This window comes from Macaca fascicularis, chromosome 10 (assembly GCF_037993035.2).
Source record: "Macaca fascicularis isolate 582-1 chromosome 10, T2T-MFA8v1.1".
NCBI lineage: Eukaryota > Metazoa > Chordata > Mammalia > Primates > Cercopithecidae > Macaca > Macaca fascicularis.
Genome location: NC_088384.1, coordinates 74,265,588 through 74,275,990, shown reverse-complemented (window position 1 = coordinate 74,275,990; position 10,403 = coordinate 74,265,588). Strand labels below are relative to the sequence as shown.

Here is a 10,403-nt window from a genome sequence, read left to right as displayed (position 1 = left end):
CTCTTATTTATTTAGCCCTGTGAAGAATTCCATGAGGTAGGAACTGCTTTACAAATGAGAAGATTCAGGCTTAGAGTTATTAAGCAACTTGTCCAAGATCATACAACTGATTAATAGTGAAGCCTGGAGCTGTCTGGGTAAATACTGCCCTTCCCAACTAATTGAGAATTGGGTGCAGCTAGGGTCAGAGTCTCTCCTCTAATCCATGGGAGTTTATTATGCCTAAGCTGCTGTTGCTCTTCTGCTCTCTTTGGTAGGAAAAATAATGCTCACCCCCCAAAAATGTCCATGCCCTCATCCCCAGAACCTGTGAACATTATGTTGCCTGGCAAAGGGAATTCAGGTTGCAGATGGAATTCAGGCTGCAAAACAGCTAACCTTAAAGTAAAGAGACTATCCACGTAGGTCTGGTGCAATCATAGGGTTATTAAATGTGGAAAAGACAAGCAAAAGAGTGAGGGTCAGGGGAATGCAATGTGAGAAAGACTTATAGAGCCCTTGCTGACTTTGAAGATGAAAGAAGACCACAAGCTAAGCAATGCAGGAAGCATTTCCCCAGAAGCCGGAAAAACCAAGGACACGGATTCTCCCCTAGAGTTCTAGACAGAGATACAGCCCTGCCAATATCTTGATTTTTCACCCAGTCGAACCCATTTCAGACTTCTGACCTCTAGAACTGTAAGAGAAGTTTGTGTTGTCTTAAAGTCACTAAGTTTACTCTAACTTCTTATAGCAGCAATAGGAAAGTGCTAGGCTTTCATTCACAGGTGCACAAAACCCTTGTTCCCACACACCCAAATGTTTCTTTTTTTTTTTTTTTGAGATGGAGTCTCACGCTGTTGCCCAGGCTGGAGTGCAGTGGCGCGATCTCGGCTCACTGCAAGCTCCGCCTCCCGGGTTCCCGCCATTCTCCTGCCTCAGCCTCCTGAGTAGCTGGGACTACAGGCGCCTGCCACCGCGCCCGGCTAATTTTTTGTATTTTTAGTAGAGACGGGGTTTCACTGTGGTCTCGATCTCCTGACCTTGTGATCCGCCCGCCTCGGCCTCCCAAAGTGCTGGGATTACAGGCTTGAGCCACCCGGCCCTCCAAATGTTTAAATACAACTTTGAAACATGAGCATACTCTGCTTCTGTTGTATTTACATCAAAAAACAGCCCCCTTGAGAGCAGGGTTATTTCCAGGGTCCTCTGAATGACTTCTTTCTTGAGAGGTGAGGGAAGCAAAAAGTATAAGGAGAGGGAAAGAACTGAATGAAGTTAAAATATGTGCAGCATCAGTTGCTGCTGGCTCTGTTTCTTGCTCTGCCATTCCCAGGAGAGTACTAACTGCTTTAGTATGCAGTGATGCCTTAATCCTTGATACGCATCCACACAGATTGGACTGATAATACAGAGATTGTTTAGGATCTTCAGAACCTGTGTGTGCATGACACATACAACCAGTCCAGATAGAAGCTAATAACTTGTGAGACAGGTTTTAAGAATGGCCACCTGCACTGGAGCATCTGCACACACTGGGATTGTGGAATTTCATGCAACCCTAAACTTGTTCTGCTCTCATGGACTGTCATCTGCTTCATGTCCTCTCCTTACACCTTAACAGTACTCTTCCGCCTGTTGGAGAGGAGGAGGTTCTATTTTTTTGTAGTACCAGTGGAAGTGGACATCCTTAGTTATTTAATCCAACTATAAATGAACCAGAATTCTGGGCCCTTGAGTTTTTGAATTATCTGTAGGAAAAAGGTACCTAAGGTATACTTAAACTTACTCAGACCATCATAATAAACTTTTAAGCCTGTGTGAATAGGCTTGACCATTAACTCCAAAACTATTCATTATTCCTCTCTCTCCATTTCCCACAAAGCCACAATGAATACCTGAGAAGATTAAATAGAAGGAAAGTTCTGCAAGGGAGCAAAATCAGAACACCGAAAGTCTATTTCCTTAAAAAAAATAGAAAAAGGCTCAGAAGCGCATTTTTAGTGATGCTAAATTCAAAACTGGGTACTAGAGCCAGGCCTGGTGGTTCCTAACTGTAAGCCCAACTACTTGGTTAGCTAAGATGGATCACTTGAGGCCAGGAGTTCAACACCAGCCTGAGCAACATAACAAGACCTTATTTCTTTCTTTTTTTTTTTTTAATACTTTAAGTTCTAGGGTATATATGCACAACGTACAGGTTTGTTACATATGTATACATGTGTCATGTTGGTGTGCTGCACACATTAACTCATCATTTACATTAAGTATATCTCCTAATGCTATCCCTCCCCCATCTCCCCACCCCACAACAGGCCCCAGTGTGTGGTGTTCCTCACCCTGTGTCTAAGTGTTCTTATTGTTCAATTCCCACCTATGAGTGAGAACATGTGGTGTTTGGTTTTCTGTCCTTCCGAGAGTTTGCTCAGAATGATGGTTTCCAGCTTCATCCATGTCCCTACAAAGGACATGAACTCATCCTTTTTTATGGCTGCATAGTATTCCATGGTCCACATTTTCTTAATCCAGTCTGTCACTGATGGACATTTGGGTTGATTCCAAGTCTTTGCTATTGTGAATAGTGCTGCAACAAACATACGTGTGCATGTGTCTTTATAGCAGCCTGATTTATAATCCTTTGGGTATATACCCAGTAATGGGATGGCTGGGTCAAATGGTATTTCTAGTTGTAGATCCTTAAGGAATTACCACACTGTCTTCCACAATGGTTGAACTAGTTTACAGTCCCACCAATGGTGTAAAAGTGTTCCTATTTCTCCACATCCTCTCTAGCACCTGTTGTTTCCTGACTTTTTAATGATCGCTATTCTAACTGGTGTGAGATGTTATCTCATTGTGGTTTTGATTTGCATTTCTCTAATGGCCAGTGATGATGGGTACATTTTTATGTGTCTGTTGGCTGCATAAATGTCTTCTTTTGAGAAGTGTCTGTTCAGATCCTTCACCCACTTTTTGATGGGGTTGTTTGATTTTTTTCTTGTAAATTTAAGTTATTTGTAGATTCTGGATATTAGCCCTTTGTCAGATGGGTAGACTGCAAAAATTTTCTCCCATTCTGTAGGTTGCCTGTTCACTCTGATGGTAGTTTCTTTTGCTGTGCAGAAGCTCTTTAGTTTAATTATATCCCATTTCTCAATTTTGACTTTTGTTGCCATTGCTTTTGGTGTTTTAGACATGAAGTCCTTGCCCATGCCTATGTTCTGAATGGTATTGCCTAGGTTTTCTTCTAGTGTTTTTATGGTTTTAGGTCTGACATTTAAGTCTTTAATCCATCTTGAATTAATGTTTGTATAAGGTATAAGGAAGGGATCCAGTTTCATCTTTCTACATGTGGCTAGCCAGTTTTCCCAGCACCATTTATTAAATAGGGAATCCTTTCCCCATTTCTTGTTTTTGTCAGGTTTGTCAAAGAACAGATGGTTGTAGATGCGTGGCATTATTTATGAGGGCTCTGTTCTGTTCCACTGGTCTATATCTCTGTTTTGGTACCAGTACCATGCTGTTTTGGGTACTGTAGCCTTGTAGTATAGTTTGAAGTCCAGTAGTGTGATGTCTCCAGCTTTGTTCTTTTGGCTTAGGATTCTCTTGGCAATGTGGGCTGTTTTTTGGTTCCACATGAATTTTAAAGTAGTTTTTTCCAACTCTGTGAGGAAAGTCATTGGTAGCTTGATGGGGATGGCATTGAATCTATAAATTACCTTGGGCAGTATGGCCATTTTCATGATATTGATTCTTCCTATCCATGAGCATGGAATGTTCTTCCATTTGTTTGTGTCCTCTTTTATTTCGTTGAGCAGTGGTTTGCAATTCTCCTTGAAGAGGTCCTTCACACCCCTTGTAAGTTGGATTCCTAGGTATTTTATTCTCATTGAAGCAATTGTGAATGGGAGTTCACTCATGATTTGGCTCTCTGTCTGTTATTGGTTTATAGGAACGCTTGTGATTTTTGCACATTGATTTTGTATCCTGAGACTTTGCTGAAGTTGATTTTCAGCTTAAGAAGATTTTGGGCTGAGACAATGGGGTTTTCTAAATATACAATCATGTCATCTGCAAACAGGGACAATTTGACTTCCTCATTTCCTTATTGAATACCCTTTATTTCTTTCTCCTGCCTGATTGCCCTAGCCAGAACTTCCAACACTATGTTGAATAGGAGTGGTGAGAGAGGGCATCCCTGTCCTGTGCCAGTTTTCAAAGGGAATGCTTCCAGTTTTTGCCCATTCAGTATGATATTGGCTGTGGGTTTGTCATAAATAGCTCTTATTATTTTGAGATACATCCCATTAGTACCTAACTTATTGAGAGTTTTTAGCATGAAGGGCTGTTGAATTTTTTCAAAGGCCTTTTCTGCATCTATTGAGATAATCATGTGGTTTTTGTCTTTAGTTCTGTTTATATGATGGATTAAGTTTATTGACTTGCGTTATGTTGAACCAGTCTTGCATCCCAGGGATGAAGCCCACTTGATCATGGTGGATAAGCTTTTTGATGTGCTGCTGGATTCGGTTTGCCAGTATTTTATTGAGGATTTTTGCATTGATGTTCATCAGGGATATTAGTCTAAAATTCTCTTTTTTTGTTGTGTCTCTGCCAGGCTTTGGTATCAGGATGATGTTGGCCTCATAAAATGAGTTATGGAGGATTCCCTCTTTTTGTATTGATTGGAATAGTTTCAGAAGGAATGGTACCAGCTCCTCTTTGTACCTCTGGTAGAATTTGGCTGTGAATCCGTCTGGCCCTGGACTTTTTTTGGTTGATAGGCTATTAATTCTTGCCTCAATTTCAGAGCCTGTTATTGAAGACCTCATTTCTTAAACAATAACAACAACAACAAAAAAAACACCTGAGTACCAGAATCTTTTATCACCATAGATTAGTTATTCTATAATAGTAAATGTGAATAATAGCTGAGCCATAACTACTCTATCATTTATTCAGCTTTCACTGGTATTAGGTTCTCAGCTAATTAGTTCATTTAATTTTAACAGCAGCCCTCACAGTTCGTTATCCTCATTTTATTAAAGAGAAAACTAATCCTCAAAGTGATTACGTGACCTGCCTAAGGTCGAAAAAATGATAAATCACAGGGGTCAAAATGCAGACCCAAGTCTGTTGCTTTTTTCTTGGTTTGCTTCCCCCAGCAGCAGACCCTGAGACATGGATGTCTCTTATTCAGAAAGTGATGCCAGGAAGCACCAGTAGGTGAGCAGGGCACAGGAAGGGAACCAACACAGTACATTGTCAAGCAAGTGACCAGAGTGGACAACAGGACCTCAATTCTACTAGGAAACTCTGGGTGCCAGGATAGATAACTCAGTGTTATCCCTACCTGTGGGCTGAGGGAGCTGAGGTATGTATCCACAAATTCCCATTTGTGACTGATTGAAGGCGGCTCCCTACTCAGGCTATGTTCCCACAGCCAGAAAAAGAGCTCTTAGACAAAGAATGACCTGTGTTTGCATTAAGAAGCTGGGCTGAGAGGATATAGGCAGGATGTGCACAGCACTTGTTAACACTCTTAACCACTAGCCGAGTCCAGCTACTTACTGCCAGGCCATATGGAGGTCTCAGAAAGCTATGGTCCCTTGTGGAAAACTCAGTCCAGTGTGATGGCTAACGGAGCCCTATCCTGTTAGTAGCCTCAATTTCAATTCAGAATGCTGAAGTTTGGTCTCTGCATTTTTGCTGGCTAAGTACTAAGAATATCTCTTTGCATTTTCTGCTGTGGGCAGCTTCAGGGACATAGCCAACCCTCAGGCTGCCCTTGTGCTATCCCACCATTCTCCAGCCATTTCACCGCCTCAGCTACAGAGTCAGCTGCAACCAGGAACCAACACATTTGTTCTCCATGGTGATTCTGGTGCATTTTGAGGAAATGAGCAAATGATGAAGTTATTTTTCCCCAGTATTTCTCAGGCTTTCGTATGCACACGAGATACTTGCAGGTCTTGTTAAAATGCAGACTCTCATTGAGCGGGTCTGGGTGGGGGCCTGAGATCCTGCATTCTGACAAGCTCCTGGGTGCTGCTGCTGCTGCTGCCATGCAGAACCACACTTAGAGCAGGGAGACTGCAGGCAACCTCAGTCCTCAAGTGAGTTACAAAGACTTTCCTAAGCTAGCCTTGGAGAAAAGCTGTTTCTTTGGCTTAGACAGTTGCCATGAGGTCAGAGGTCCAGGCAGGCCAAGAATTTGGAGTGGTTAAAAAAAAAAAAAAAAGTGGAAAGGAAGAATCAAAATTCTACCTAACAGCAACTAAAGACCAAGAGGAGGAAGAAAAAGAAGGCCAGTGTTTGCCAGAAAACTCTGAGCACTACCTAGTCTGCAGAGCAAGGGCTCGTGAGGTTGTTTAAGTAAAACATTAAACCCATACACATGGCTTAGACTACTTTGCAAGCCATGATCTTTTAGATCTCAATGTCCAACTTGGATTTCTAAACTAGTTTGCTTAATAAAGACAGCAATTGCCTCCCTATCTTTTGATGATAATCAACTGTATGGAGCCTTCGTTGTAATGAGCCATTTACATTCACCAACTCATTTTAGCCTCATAACTATAAAATGAGGCACCTGCTACTCTTATCTCCTCTTTGATAGATGAAGAAGAAACTTCTATAAAGTGGTGAAGTTACTTAGATACACAGAGCTAGTAAGAGTCAGAGCTGGTAAACTTAGGAAGTCTGACTCCTTTCCTGGCCTTTTCTACCCTCTGTTTGCCCCTAGACGGTAGAGTGATTGTACCAATGTAATACTTGGTAACCTCCATCTCCCATACACCTCTCCCAGGGCCAAGGCAGTTTTGTTTAGGTGGATGCTGCCAGCACCCACCTGACTGAAAATCCTAACCACTGGGCTCCTACACTGTTCCCTAAATCATGTCTCACCTTCGTGCATTGAGTCCCCTCATTTAGGGATCCCATCTCAGTACTTTGTCTCATTCCACAATCTCCTCCCTGAGGATCAGAATCCTATGCATTGCATCAAGCCCAGAGCCCAAGCGTATTGGACACCCTGTCCCTGGTTTCTAGGCTCTGCCTGTCCTTCATCTCATGCCTACAGGGTCAAAAGTTGCTGCAGTCACCCCCTCTCCCTGCCGGGTAAACAGGCCTTGTCCCTAGCACCTGCCTTATCCATAAGCCCAACCCAGGTCATCTGCTCTCAGCTGTCTTTTGCACTCTTCCAAGAAGATCCCCTTGCTTCTTTGAACTGCCTAAGGCCATGCAACATCTATCCACATGTTTAAAGAGCCATCCAGAAAACCTGAACCAAAGTCCTTGCACAATCTGCTTTACAAAACTTAAAGGCACCAAATTTTCAGTGTGCCAAAAATGCCGTCTGTGATCTCATGGAGAGCAGACCCCAAAAATGTGACTTTCAAAAATAATTGTTTTGCTTTCCCAAATTGGTCATTTTGATTTTGTTTCCACCCAAAGGCTAAACAAGGGGGACAGTCCTCCCCACCGCCATCTTGAAACTAAGAATAATTTTTTTGTCATCATTCATAGCTATTTAAATACCCACTACTTACTATTTCACATTTGGGCTGAATCTTGAAGGATGAAACTGCATGTCCAAAGGAATAAGAGCAGTGGATATAGAGATGGGGAGTAAGGGAGTAGAAACAGTAAAAAGTAACATTCATTCGTCATCCATTCATCTTTTCATTTACAAAATATGAGTGCTGCTGATAAGCAGACAGAAAAATATTTTTTCTGAGCAACCCAGAGAGTAGGGAACCAAAGGGTGTCTCTAAATGCAGCTGAAAGGGGCCTTGGATGAAAAAGAATAAACCACCAACCACACCAGGAGCATATAGAAAGTGGAGGCTGAATTTCGGCCCCAATCTCGCGTTCCTGGATCCAGAGGAGCGGGGGCAGGGGCGGGGGCACTGAGAAATGGGCAGTGAGCGAAGATCTCACATTAGATCTAGGCCTTTGGAAAACCCACAGCTGCACAAGAGAAGAGAAAGGCGGAAGCCCTGGCGTATGCAACGGTGTAGCCATTCAACAGTGAAATAAGGGGAAAGCTAAATGTCTGGGTTTTTGCTTCAGGAAGACACACTATGAACTATGCCCAACCTACCTTCTTGGAAGATTCTGGGTTCCTTGCTGCCTTGTGCCTTCTTTTCACAAAACTACATCTTCAGCTTTTCCAGATCCAGGAGGCTTGCTATCATTAGGGTTTTGAATGTAAGAACAGGCACAGGCTCAGGCTGGCTAACAGCATTTGTCACCTAAGCCTGATTGTAGTTTTAGACACATAGTTGGATTATTCCAAGTATTTAGCAATTCAGTAATCCAGTTAACCATGCTGGTGAAAGGCTAAGACTGTTTTGCACTAGGCACCAGAATGTGGTCTCCACATTTTCACTTCTTATAGCTAAATATTTATAACCATCTGATAGGGTTTGGCTGTGTCCCCACCCAAATCTCATCTTGAATTGTAGTTCCCATAATTCCCATGTGTTGTGGGAAGGACCCAGTGGGAGATAATTGAATTATGGGGGCGGTTTCCCCCATACTGTTCTCGTGGTGGTGAATAAGTCTCACGAGATCTAATGGTGTTATAAGGGGTTTCCCCTATCGCTTGGCTCCCACTCTGTCTTGTCTGCCATCATGTAAGATGTGCCTTTCCTCTTCCACCATGATTATGAGCCTCCCCAGCCACGTGGAGCTGTGAGTCCATTAAACCTCATTTTCTTTATAAATTACCCAGTCTCAGGTATGTCTTTATTAGTAGCATGAAAATGGACTAATACACCACCAAACCAGCTCAATCCTTTTAGTCCTCTACAAACCAAAAGACACCTCCTTAGTGAGTCAAATTTTGTGCTGAATAACACCAAAGGTATTATTAATGCTCAAATAATGGTTATTTTAAGTCCATGCTGTGTCATTATGACTCGACAGCCACACTGTACAATAGCACCATGTGTGTGTGCCTAGATGGTGTCAAATTTATACTTTCTATTTTCATATCTCAGAATATTCTTATTAAATCCACAAGAACAGGTTTGTTTGGAGGGCTTTTGTTTGGGGAACTTTTTTTTAACAAAACTTCTGGCATTCTTTTTTTCATCTGCAAAAAACAAAAACCTAATAGTCCTTCCCTATGTCTCAGAGGTGTCATGGGAATTAACATAATGCAAGTGTAAGTGCCTTAATAAGCATCATCATTTAAAAAATCCCTTGCAGATGTGAGCGTGCAGCTTGCTGAACCAGTAGAATCCCATAAGACCTGCAGAACATAAATCACAATCCCTTAAATCCGCAGGTTTGTAACCCACGCGCTGTAGCCCTGTAGAACTACAGAGAATAAGAGAGGAACATACCAGGGGCTAAGGTGGGGCCAGAATCCAGGCGGAGCACAGTCTTCCCTTTTCCTGTGTAGCTTCTGTGATTCTAAGAGGTCGGAGAGTTCATCCCTCGCAGGAGAGAAAAAAAAAACGCTAATTGATTTTCCTTCTGCTCAAGAATCCTGGTGTGTTGACCCTGGGGGTGCTGTGAACTCCACCAAAAACCACTCCCATGGAAATCTCCATTCGAGTCAAACACAACGAAGTCCTTGCCTTGGAAAAGACTGAGATTCCTGTTGCTTCCCTCTGTGAAATGTATAAAACACAGCGCGGCCACTGAAAGGCTTGATTTCATGTCTTGCGTGTTAATTTTTAAAATGGAGAAAAGCTTCTCTTCAGGACTCGTGGTGTTCATTTTTTAAATCCTGGATTAATCCATCGTGTGTATGTGACCTTTTTGGTGCAAAAACAACACAGTAGCCTCTGAATTTACATATTTTTTTCCAAATCTTAGAATATTCATTTTAAAATGACTACTAATGTACTTCACTTGGGTTTAGTTTTTATTCCAATGGCACTGGAGTCACATTTACCATGTAGCATTTCTGCACAAAAACTTATAAATTCCAAGTCCCGAAAGGGAAAACATTCTTAACAGAAATACTTTTATTCACCATCTCTTTATTCCATTCGGAGACTTTGGTTATAGATGATGAATAATAGTATAAAAGATTATAGACATAATAAATAAAAGATTATAGGAAAAGAAGACCGGTTCTCCAAGTCGCAAGGTTTTCTTCAGTATTTTAAGAACTCTGCCTAAACAAAAGTGAAAAGAAGATATCTAAATAGGTGAAAGTTTATTAACTGAAAATTTTAAAACAAGAAAGCCGCTTTTTGTTTCTTTGGCTGCCATCTGGTGGTTAATAATATACACTAAAACACGTTCTTGGAAACATTCAAAAAATATCTATCTGCTGGTGTTTAAAACAAAACAAAAGATACCATCAATTTTTTAAAATATATTGCAGGTAGGAGACATTTATCTTTTCTAATAATTCTTATTTAGATCCACAAGTGGCATTTCCTTGCCTGTCTCCTAGTCTA

The 10,403-nt window shown here is 41.7% G+C and overlaps 1 protein-coding gene and 1 long non-coding RNA gene across 14 annotated transcripts in view; one reads left to right on the top strand and one right to left on the bottom strand.

Moving 5' to 3' along the window:
* Positions 1–10,403, bottom strand: part of LOC123567108 (uncharacterized) — a 238,287-nt gene that overhangs the window by 145,129 nt on the left and 82,755 nt on the right. For 4 of the 11 annotated variants that reach the window (XR_012419157.1, XR_012419146.1, XR_012419158.1 and 1 more), the window contains exon 2: positions 8,084–10,115. The exons of 4 other annotated variants lie outside the window; for them this stretch is intronic. This is a non-coding gene — a long non-coding RNA (uncharacterized lncRNA). The remainder of the gene's footprint in view (positions 1–8,083; positions 10,116–10,403) is intronic. 3 more of the 11 variants (XR_012419147.1, XR_012419148.1, XR_012419149.1) reach the window with 3 other exon arrangements.
* The window catches only part of SPTLC3 (serine palmitoyltransferase long chain base subunit 3), a 179,177-nt gene that overhangs the window by 97,291 nt on the left and 71,483 nt on the right, over positions 1–10,403 (top strand). The window lies entirely within an intron of this gene.